The following is a 13,041-nucleotide window of genomic DNA, read 5'->3' on the forward strand; positions in this document are numbered from 1 at the left end:
GTTGCTTACAGAAATAGAAAACCAACTTTATGTTGTTTACCTAAACTGTGTTTACCTAAACTATCATAATATACAGAGGTTCAGAGTGAATGGTTGAATACAGACTATGGCAAATGGTCATACTGGATTCAGACCAAATAATTTCAAACTGAAGAAAATAATAAAAGATACAAAAGATTTACATACTGGTAAGGGATTAACATCAACATTTTTAAACCAATTGAAAGGGCAGCATAGTTTACAAATCAACTACTAAAGAGTTCATAAAAGATACTGATGACAGCACAAAACTTACAGGAAGTTTTGATACCTACATTCTTATTTCTCAATAAATCAACTAGATATAGTATCTTTGAGGATTCAGAAACTAATGATGAATTGAAAGAACTGAGTCTAATATGAATATTCCAGAACTCTCTCCCACCTTCAGTGATACATATTCTTCTCTAGTGCACATGGAATATTCTCCAGGTTTTGCTTGGACAAAAATCAACACCCATAAATTTATAAAAATGGGAATAATGCCAAATATGGGTAAAGATTAAATATTGGAAAGTGAACAAAATAATTTAAATAATGAATTAAAGAGGGAATGGAATAAAAATATTTCTTGAAACAAATAGAAATAAAAGCAAAACTAAAATAATTTATAAAGCATCTCAACAATGAGCATAAAGTCCAGAGCTATCCATGCTCACTTCAATAGTAAAGAGAAAAATATTAAATCAGCAACCTAATCTCTCATCTTGAGAGTATAGAAATGCAGCAGCAAATGAATCCAAAAGTAAGTAAAATACACAGGATGATAAAAAAAAATTGAGGGATTCAATGATGTAGTAAACAAATAAACTATACCAAAGATCAATGAAACCAGGAACCGAATCTCTGAAGTATAAAAAAAGATAAACAAACCCTTAGCTCATCTTGCAAAAAAATAAAAAAACAAAAAGGACCAGAGATGATGAAGAGGAAATTATAATAGATTCTCTAAGACATACAAAAGATCACAAGAAGTTATTATAAACAATTTTATGCCATTAATTTAACAACTAAAAATTAATTAATTATTAGAATCATACAAACTCTCAACTTTAAAATAAGAGAAAATAGAGAACCTGGACCAACACACACACACACACACACACACACACACACACACACACACACACACACACGCGCGCGCGAAAGAAAATGAAAACAGTAATTAAAAAATTCTCAAGAACAAAATTCCAGGTCCACCTGAATTTACCAGTGAGTTCTATAAACACTTTAAAGACTTTATGTCCATACTTTTCAAACTCTTCCAAACTATTTAGGAAATAGAAATTCCCCTTAATACATTTTCGAAACCAAAATTACTATAAGGCCGAAAAACAATGAAAATTATACACCAATATCACTGATGAATGCAAAGATCCTCAACAAAATTCTAGTGAACCAAATTCAACAATTTACTCAAAGGATTATAATCTATGATCAACTAAAGTTTATTCCAGGGATACAGGGATAGTTTAGTATACACAAATTAATGTAAAATACCAGATAAACAAGTAAAATATAAAAATAATCATCATATAAATTAATGCTGTAATGTCTTTGACAATCATATATTCATGATTTTAAATAATCAAAAAATATGGGTATAAAAACATATATCAAAGTTGTAATAGCCACTTACAACAAACCCATAACCAATATAATACTCAGTAAAGAACTGTAAGCAATTCCCTTGAAATAGGGCACAAGGCAAGGATATGTATCCACTTTCTTCACTCTTATTTGTCATACTTTGGAAGTATACATCACAGAATTCAGACAAAAAATATGTAAAGAAAATCCAAATTGAAAAATAATTGCAAATAACATGGCACATTAAAAACCCTAACAACTACACATCAAAAACATATTTCTTTTAATTTTTATTGTGACCACAGTGCATTACAAATCTTTCACTGCATCATTTATGGTACATAGTAACAATAAATGAGGGGCATTCCCACCACCAATGTTGTCCTCCTTCCACCTCTGTTCCCAGCATGTATCCCATATCTCCCTCCTTTACCCTCCCCCCCCAATGCTAGTGCAACTGGTCTCCACTTTACAGCTTGTTGTAGATTGAGCATCCATTCCACCGTTATTGGAGATAAAGAGGATAAGAAAAAAGGGAGAAAAAAAATTGGTGACAACTACCAAAAAAAAGAAGAGAGAAAAAAAAGAGAAAGAAAAAATAAAAATAAATCACCAAATAATAACCCACAGGAGTGAAAAAGAAAGAGAAAAGTGGAAGAAAAAAAAGAAGGAAAATAAAGTCAAAAACTACCAAGTCAAAACAAAACAAGAAAAAGTAGGGTGATGGAGTGGCAGGGTTTGGCGTTACCCCCACTTTTTTTTTTTTTTTTTTTTTTGCATAGGCACAGTAAGCATTGGGGAAGAAAGGGAATTCCCGTGGCCTAAGATATTCAGGGTTTCTCCATCCTTGAAGCATACCATCATGGGATCAACCCCTGGCTCCATATATGCTCATTACCCCATCCCAAAGGCTTTTTTGTGATGCCAAGAAACTTTTCTCTCAGTTGTGTAATCTAAGACGTACATAGATGAAGAGACGCCAGAAAGGTTGTGTAGCAAGCGAGAAGAAGCACCTTTTCTTTATTTGTAGTTGTTGTTGTTGTTGGTGGTGGTGGTGGTGGTTTTTGTTTGTGAGAAAATCAAGCCACTGTAGCTAGCGATCTTGGTATTTGCTCAGGTCAAGGGACAGGGTCTAGGATAGAGTCTTTAAGGTTCTAGACTGAAGGTTCCTATCTATCATTGTTGTGTTTAGTCTTCTGTAACAATTGCTTCCTGTTTTCGTTCAGTCCCTAAGCCAAAGCCTAGAATATTTATGGATCTAAGGTTCTGCTCAGTCTCTGTTGTCCAAGTTGGGCCTCTGCAATAAGACATCTTGTTGTTGTTGTTGTTGTTGTTGTTGCTGTTGTTGTTTTATAAGAGTCCTGGGCTACAGCATTATTGGTCCCAAGGTAGATTCTGTACAGTCACAGTTGTCAAAGTCAGTTTTCTGTTGTTGGTGCTCTTATTTTTCACATTTCAAAGGATGATACCTCTTCTGATTTCCATTTAGTGTTAGGTGATGTGATAGGAAAACCTGGTCTTAGGTTCAAGTTATCATTTCCCTTTGTCATATCAAAACTGACACAAGTTTGTGCCAGAGCAGTATTATAAATCTCCCAATGGTGCTTAGTTCCTGGTGTTGTTTCTTGGAGCTGTATTAGTTCTACGTCTGGGATCTGGGGTTTGGGATTGGACTAACACTGTTCATTCTCCTAGAGATTGCATTGTATCCACATGACACATGTTCAGGATGGGAGGCACCATTCTGCTATAAAAAGGGTGAGTTCTTATCCGTAAAAGATCTTGTTTCTGTATCTATGGTTTCCCCTTTTGTTACTGTGCCCATACAAAAACGTATGGTATCATACTGTGTGCTGGTGCTATTCTGGGTAAGGATGACAGGCTGTACACGCCGTGTCTGTGGTCTGATTTTGATCTGAGCTTTTGTTCCAATCAAGGCTTTTTGTACCCAGCAACACCAAAAATGTAAGGATAGAAAAAAAATGTATATATTAAAATACAACAAATAAATAAAACTGAGTTAAAAAAAGAAGGCATTCGAATAAAACAAGTGGTGGAGGAGGCTACCTGTATATTTAGGAATATACATCTTAAGATGTATTATTATACAGGTGTTGAGTTTCCATAGGCAATATAAGACTTCCAATTAGGTCTTTTGATATATTCTTGTGGGGAATAAAAGCCAACGTACTTTTCGTATCACAGATCTTGGGGTTGAGTTTGAGATATGCTTTGCGGTATTACGGAACCCTATAGTGTCCTTGAGCTGGAGGTTTTGCTGAAGCTGATTCCTGTATCATGCAACAGTCCACGATTTGGTGGGGGTGAGAGGGGCCATCAAGCATGAGTCAGCAGGCGTGCTGGTTGTAGTTCTTTGCCGAGGCATGAGAACAGGGACCCAGAGGGTGTCTTTCACTGAGGAGCTGGAAGGTGGTCTGTTGGGGCAGGAGGTCAGTCTTGGTGCCTATCAAGTTAGGAACTAAGGGTAAAGAGGGTTAAATTATGGGAAGATAATGGATCAGGATTGGGAGATGAGGGGGTAGAAGAGACACAGGAGTAGGGGAAAGGCAACACATGATAGGGGCTATATACAATATATATGAATTGTTTATGGCTTGGGCTTGGAGTCAGTACGGAAAGTCATGTCCACATAAAGACTCACTTTAAAGATCTATTTGAGTGTTATCATCCAGATCTTCGGCATTCCGTTTCCTTTCCTAGAAACCATCTAAAGTACAGAGCATTTTTAATAAAACAACAAACCAGTACAGTAATATAGTAGGTTTCAAAATTAATAAAAAATATCTGTAGCATTTACATATTCCAGTAATGAAATAGAAGTAAAGTAACTATTGATAAATCCTCTTTAAAATAAAGTGTCCAAAATTACCAAGTACTTAGGCATCAACATAACACAAAATACAAAAGGCCTTTTCAGGAAAAAATTATATATCAGTGCTAAAAAATTGAATTAACACCATTCCAGAATTGGAAAAGTTATCATTGTCAAAACTAAACTTCTACCTAAAGCATTATAGAGATTCAGTACAATACTCATTAAAATCCCAATAATGTTCTCCAAATACTTTGAATAAGCACAAATAAAATTTGCATTTATTTTAAGACACACTGAAAATTAAACTAAAATTTAGGTAAAAATAAAAGAAAATAGAAATTATTGGTTTTTTTAATTCAAATGGTTCTACAAAGCTAAAATAATCAAAACTGTATGGTGCTGGAATAAAGAAACTCAAAAATCAGTGAGAATAAATTCAGTTTTTTATTAAATGCCAATATTTTCAACCAATTAATATATGACAAATGAGCTAAGTACCTGAAGTGAAACAAAATGTCTCTTCAACAAATGATGATAGAAAATTGGATGAATACCTGTAAGAAAATTAAGTTGAAAACATGTTACACACTTCACAAACATAAAATTAAGTGGATGAGAAACTTTGAAATTGGAACTCAAAATATTAAAGATATACATTACATCAAAATATTTTTAAAAATTAAGGAATTAAAATAAAATAAAGAACTTAAAATTGAAGAAAATGCATAACATTGAAGAAAACAGTATACTCTTCATAGAATAATACTCAGAAGTATATTGAAGAAATGTATCAGAGAAGAAAAGACAATATAACCAGACATAAATGAAACTACATCAAGTCTCAGAACTACACATCATAAGATATGGAAGCTCAAGTAAAAATATATTTTACTGAATGGTATAATATACTGTTTGCAACAGTAAATGAAAAAACATTAATATTCATAATGCATAAGGTATATACAAAACTCAACAACATAAGACCAGCAATCCTATCCACAAATGGTGAGGATATGAACAGATATTTTCCCAAAGAAGACATATATATGTACCCTTTGCCACTTATGATTAGAGAAATAAAAATATGAACATCTTGGGCTGGAGCAATAGCACAGCAGTAGGGCATTTGCCTTGCACGTGGCTGATCCAGGGCTGATCTGGGTTCTATCCCTGGTGTCCCATATGGTCCCCCAAGCCAGGAGCAATTTTTGAGTGCATAGCTAGGAGTAATCCCTGAACATCACCAGGTGTGCCCCCCAAAAAACAAAAACAAAAAAAGTAAACATCTATTAATATATTATACACAATAATGAGAATAGTGTATGTCCAAATATCTGGAAATAGCTGGTGTTGATGGAGGTGTGATGAGAAACAAACCCTCATTCACTCTTGGTAGAAATGTTCTGTTTCCACCCTATAGAAAGCAGTATGAAGATTTCTCAAAATGTTTAGAATAGATCTCCCATATGACATAGAGATACCATTTCATGGTATTTATTCCCCAAACACACAACCATTAATTCAAAGAATTTATGAACACTTGTGTTCATTACAGCACTTAGTACAGTGGCTGATATGGAAACAACCCAAATGACCAAATAAGGTTGATTGAATCAGGAAGTCATAAAATATACAGTTCAGTATTATTAGGCAGGTAAATAAAGGACAAAAATAACTCAATTTGACACTACTTGGATGCTGAAAGAAGTTAGTCAAAAAGAAATATGTAGATACAGAATAATCTCTCATTTATGTGGAATTTAAAAACATACAGTTAGTGAGCAAGAAATGATCAAAAGTATCAGAACTAGAAAGTTATTCCAGAGAACTGAGAGCTTAGGAGAGATTTTGTAGACCTTACTGGAAGGAAGTTGATCCTCTGGTGGTGAATGTAGTATTAAAGTGGTGCATGCACAAAATCATCATTAACAGTAATATAACGCACAAGACATCAATAAAGCTTTTTATAAGAAATCCAATTATGTACCAGGCTACCTTCAATCTGTATAGAAATACACAGACATTATATAGCCATTGCCCTTGACTAATTTGAAGTCCTACTGCATAGAAATTTTTTTTTAGTTAATATTTGTTTTTTGTTTTTTTTTGGGGGGGGGTTGTATTGCTCAGAATGTTTGTTCCTAGTTTTGGTAGGAGTTCTCTCACTTTGTTCTGCAGGCTCCTCTCCCTATAGAAATAGATTCTCACCTTCCAAGCAAATAAATCCTGATTCCCTTTAGTCAAGCAGAGAAACCTCACTTTTGGAGCATGTTGACAAAAACATCATGTATTTTTTGTCAACTACTCAGAACAAAGGAGGCATTTGCTGGGATTACTTAGCAAGAAAGTTTTTCTGTCTTTCAGTGGAGATGAAGTGCAAAGAGTAACCTCCTTTCCTTCTGTATTGTGGAAGAATATGAACTAAAAGAAAGATACAAATTTGGGAGACATTCTGGAATTTATATTAGATGCAATTGATTAATTTGAAACAGAATAACTTCCTTACTTTCTTTTCAATGTTATAAACTCTACCCCCAAAACTTAGTCCCTAAAACTATAAATTCCTGAAATTCTACCATAAACTCCTTAGAATTTAATATATGATAAAATATCAATGTGATAGAAATCAAAATCTTAGAATTTAAGATGTGATCTAAATAAGAATGAGATTGGGGAAACCTTCCAAGATATTCCATATATTTTTTTAAATGCTACTGGGGGCCAGAGCAATAGTACAATTAGTTGTTTAGGCACTTGCCTTGCATGTAGTTAACCTGGGTTTGACCCAAGTACCACAAATGATGCCCCAGGACCTGTAATTGCTGAACATAGAAATAGGAGTAAGCTCTGAGTACCACCAGGTTACTCTCAACCTCCCCAAAAGGAAATAAAATAAAATATTAGAGGAAAGCAAAAGTCAAATACAGAGAAGGTTATATTATAAAAGCAGGAATAAGAACAAGATGAGGCAATTTCTGGAAGCAAATAACACCTAAAAAATAAAACCTAAAGAAAATAGATAAATATAACTTAAAGCAAGAAAATTCACATTCTCTCTTGAAACTTACAAAATATTTGTTTGATTTCAGCAATAAAAAGCATTTTTGAATAGTTGACATCTATGACAATAAGATAAGAAATTAGTATTATTTTAAGGTATACAATGTATATGGACCAGGGAGCCAGTATAATAGCAAGGTAGTTGCATTGCTTATGCAGCTGATTGATCCTTCCCCAGACCCTCACAAACCTAAAAACTCTCTATACCACCCCCAACAACCAGCAGGAGTGTTTCCTCAGTTTAGAGCTAGAATTAAGCCCCAAGCACAGTTGGATGTGAGGTCCCCTAAAAGAAGACAGTACATTATAAGAGTAGTAGGAAGCAAGTACAGATGTCTGTAAAATGAATTGGAGTGCTGCTACAAACATATTTAGACCTCTACATAGAGGCGCTAGAAATTAACAGTCAAGAGACTAAAAGAAAAATAATATTAGAAAAAATAATATTAAAAATTAAAATGATATTAGGAAAATTTTCAAAAATTAAAAATAAAATTCACACATAAATAATATGAGAAAAGTAAAAATAGAAAAAAGTAATGAAAATATTGCTGGCAGAAATCTGTACATTTAAAGGGAATTTGGGGGGCTGGAGCGGTGGCACAGAGCAGTAAGGCATCCCTTGCCGGAAATGGCCTAGGACTGACCGCAGTTCAATTCTCCTGGCGTCCCATATGTTCCTCCAAGCCAGGAGCGATTTCTGAGCACATAGTGAGGAATAACCTCTGGGCGTCACTAGGTATGACCCCCCAAAAATTAAATAAAATAAAGGGTATTTTGGTACAGACTTAATAGGAAATTAATATCAATCATATTTTAGGAACTTGTAAGGAATGAATCCTTGCTATTTAATGACAGAAAAACAATGTAATTATCTCTTACTGTTATGTAAAAGATAAAATTTTTAATTGATGAACTTGGATATTATGACACAATCTCCAAATTTCTGAAGGTGATAATAGTTATACTTTTGTTTCTAGAGTAGATGAGATATATTGATGGGGGAAAGTATAAAATGAAGAGATCCAGAACTTAAAAATGTTGGAAATTTTCAATCTATTCATGTTATAAAAAATACTGAAATCTAGAGCTTCATGATAACAAGTTAAAATCTGGAAAAAATGTCAGATTGAACAATCTGTTCATGTCTCAATAATATTGAAAGATGAAAATTACTCAGAGGGCTCTTGAGAAAATTATACCTGGACCTCTTGCTAATAGAGTGAATCTAAAAGATATGCATAGAAGACCAAGGGTTCTCAAGAAGTTACAGCAATGGAAACACTGAGATACTGAATGAAAGGGTCAAATGAAATAAAGCAATTGGATTCCTAAATTCTATAGGCAAAAATTTGGCTGAGAAACTACTCAATCTCAAATACATCTATGAATGGACTTCATTTAAAAAAAAAGGAAGAATAATTTTAAAAACAAAGATGTAAACCCAAGATCAGTGTTGCAAGTCAGCCCCTGAAGAGGTTGACTGATGGAGGGATGGAGGATGAGGTCTTTCTCCTCCAGCTCGGAGCACGCGCGTCTGCCACCCTGTCCAGCTGCAGCTGACGGTTCTGTGGTGGCGGGTAAACAGCTCACAGACAGTCAGGCTTGTGGAAATTTAGCTTTATTCGGTGGATAAGACTGAAGTCCAAAGACTCAGCATAAGTTCCAGCCAAAAGCCCTTCGCCTTCCACAGACCCTTGTTTTTATCCCCCAGAATCAGGTACCACCCAATGGTGGGATCAGATACCACCCAATGGTGGAAGCAGAATCAGGTACCACCCTAGAGTGGGGGCAGAATGCCTGGTCACACCCTAGGGTAGGGCACAATCACCAATCAGGATAGGGTCAGTAACATAATAATCCCCTAAAATATTTACATACACAACAATTCCCCTGTTTGCTTTTAGTAAACAAACAATATTGTCTACAATTATTAAAGGAAAAACTAGAGCGGCTGTTTGCATAAGCGCATCACAGGAAAATGTAAAGAAAAACTTCTAACCTAAACACAGTGTGTCTAAAACCAGAAACATGTATCAAGGAATCAACTACAAGCTCCTGAGAAGATAAATCTATGACGTACATAGATGAAGAGATGCCAGAAAGGTTGTGTAGCAGGCGAGAAGAAGCACCTTTTCTTTATTTGTAGTAGTTGTTGTTGGTGGTGGTGGTTTTTGGGTCACACCTGGCAGTGCTCAGGAGTTACTCCTGGCTCCACGCTCAGAAATCGCTCCTGGCAGATACCAGGATTCGAATCAATGACCTTCTGCATGTGAGGCAAATGCCTTATCTTCATGCTATCTCTCGAACCCATTTTCATTCAAGTCCAGGTAGACCAGAAAGCCCATCTTTGAGGTAATTGAATTAGGCCCTTATTTTGGAGGAAGAAGCATATACCCCCTGCACAGTGGGGGGAGGGGGCACTGCAATGATGATCAATAGGCTTCTGAACTTAATCCAAGTTCTTAATCCAGCTGAAGTCCATATAATGTCCGAAATTGATGGGAGCTTAAGCCTCAAACCAAAACAAAATGTTTAAGGCAGAGACCCTCCCTGTGTAATATAACAACTTCAGGGCCCATCCAAAATGGATGGAACCTCCTATAAACCTAGTATTTTGCCTATGATATGCCCACGCAAAAAGCCTTGAGACCAGACAAAAATATCATTTAGGAAATTATAGACAACAATATCTAACCCACTAACCTAAAGTCAAGAAAACAAAACCCTAATGTAATACAACATCAACTCCTAAGATTAAAGACTAAAATAGAAAAATATTAATTATGATAGTCAAAAGAAGTGTAGTACCAAATATAAATTCAAAGGATTACAATTATAAGAAAAATACAAAAGGTGAAATTTCTACAGAGTCCATTATCAATTTGTAAAGATGAAGGGTCTGGAACTCTGAAAAGACCAGCCAAAGACACTCGATGGGTCTGGAAAAGCAGGTTGAAGCCATCATGAGTTGGTTGGGCTTTTGCATTTTCTTTGGGGTCGGTGCAATCTTGGGGTAGCCATTGTAAAGATGGTCAACATAGCACTGTGTATGTGGATGGAAAACCATGCATCTGACCTAGGACAGACAAACCTTGTTCCATCCCCGGTGTCCTATATGGTCCCCCAAAGCCAGGGGCAATTTATAAGTGCGTAGCCAGTAGTAAGGCCGTAGCGTCATCGGGTGTGGCCCAAAAAACAAACAAACAAACAAAAGAGTATTAACTTAGTTGCTTTATAATATGATGAACATCTTATTATTGTTGATCAACAGATCCTTTTCAATGCATAATATATTGATATAAATTAACTTTTTTTGAGTTTTATTTATTTATTTTTTATTGTGGTTGAAGTGAATTAAAATTCTCTCACAGTAATATTTGAGGCACGTAGTGACCATAAAGTGACGGGCATTCTCACCACCAGTGTTGTCCTTCCTCCACCCCTGTTCCCAGTATGCATCCCACATCTCCTTCCTTTACCCCCGTCTTTACCCCCGTAATGCTAGTGCAACTGTTCCTCCCTTATACAGCTTGTTGTAGACTGGGATCGATTCTGTTGTCGTTGACTTTAGATTTGGTATTCATGTCTGATCAGTTTTTATTTCCACGAAGTGAACATTCAACTGTCTGGCCTTGGTACCATCTAGGGGAAGAAGGAAAAAAGAAAGCAAAAAGGCAAACATAAAAAGAGAAAAACTGGGAGTTCATCTAGGTGTTATAAATATCCATTTAGAAGAAGGAAGGGGAAAAAAACCATCATCTAGGGAAAAAGAAAGAACAAAAGAAAAACCAACCAACCAAACAAACAAAAAAACAGACCAACAACTTCTTAAAATAAAAAAAAGGTTATAAAATAACTTTTTTTTAATAAAAGCAAGGGCATGAAAACTGCCTTCATTCAAATGGCCTCGTGGACAGTCAAAAGTGACAAACATTCTCTGATGGAACAATGGTCCTCAAACTATGGCCCTCGGGCCACATATTGTATTTATTCCCATTTTGTTTCTTCACTTCTAAATAAGATATATACAGTGTGCATAGAAATTTGTTCATAATTTTTGTTTTTACTATAATCTGGCCCTCCAACAATCTGAAGGACAGTGACCTGGCCCCCTGTTTAAAAAGTTTGAGGACCCCTGAACTAGAATTTAAAGCTTTATACATAGTAGAAAACAAGCATGTACTATACTAATATAGAAAGAGAGGGGAAAATGACTTGAGAAAATTCATGGAAGAGAACTCCATTTGGGACTAATAACCTAAAGTTTCAATTATTATGGATATAAAAACTTTGGAGAATACAATTCAATCCATCTGCTGTAAGAGAGTTTTTTAAGTAAGGATATAATAGGAGGATAAAATCTCCCAATAAGAGAATCTAACAAGTTTTTGTTTTAAAAAAAAATAACCAGTATTCTTGGCTTCAAATGTTTCCTAATGTACACAGACCACTATAGAAAAACTATATCTTTTAGTAATTTTTAAAGAATAGGCAATGCATGTATACATTAAAAGCAAGCCCTCTTAACCTTTTTTTTTGATATGGGATATTTTTTGAGAAATTTTTATTTTTATTTTTAACGCAGTGGATTACAAATCTTTCACAGTAATATTTTAGGTACATAGTGACATTGAATCAAGGGTATTCCCACCACAAATGTTTTCCTCCCTCAACCCCTGTTCCCAGCATGCATCCCATATCCACCTCCTTTCCCCCCCACCCCCCTTGGGCTGCTAGTACAAGTGGTCCACTCTGTGTCTAGCTTGTTGTCGATTGGGTATTGATTCTGTTGTCATTGGCTTTGAATTTTGTTTTTCATCCTTTTCCCCTTTCTTCTCTTAAACGTTTTATAAAAATATAAAGGGTACTTAAACTCTAAGAAAGTTAGTTGAAATAAGTTTTGGGTAGTAAATGCAAAAAGATAATTGTGTAACTTATTAAATGATTAAGTGATTTGGGGTCAGATGTAAGATCTCTGGGTTTACTTGGATGTTATTCGATTGAATTAGTTGAACAATTTAAATACATAAAATTTTAGTGAGTCATTTTATTATGTATTTGTCAGACTTCTAATCTCCTTGAAATATTCTGAAAATACATTATGTGTATTCAGTGGCTCTGGTTGGGAAATACTGATTTTAGATAATTTTTAGTTAATTACAGAAAAATGACAAATAAAAAAAAATTATGAGGCCAAATGGGCAGAAAACCACATAAAGGAAACTAGATCAGATGGAGGTCATGGTGCTTAGATGTTGAGAACATTGACCCAAATAATAATGCACTGTGGTGGTAACTATTAACTGTGGTGCTATACTAATCGATCAATACCAATTAATGTCCACTGTGAAGGTTGCTCTCCTGTGATTATAAAAGTTCCTGCTCCCCTTTGTCCTCATAGAAAATAGTTTTACAATTAAAACTTAAGATAGAGAAATGAGCATGTTAATGAGTTGTTTATGCAAAATTAAAAGAAATAATATATTGTGGATATATTTAAAGTTCAAAATTAT

This window comes from Suncus etruscus, chromosome 10, assembly GCF_024139225.1.
Source record: "Suncus etruscus isolate mSunEtr1 chromosome 10, mSunEtr1.pri.cur, whole genome shotgun sequence".
NCBI classification, from domain to species: Eukaryota; Metazoa; Chordata; class Mammalia; order Eulipotyphla; family Soricidae; genus Suncus; species Suncus etruscus.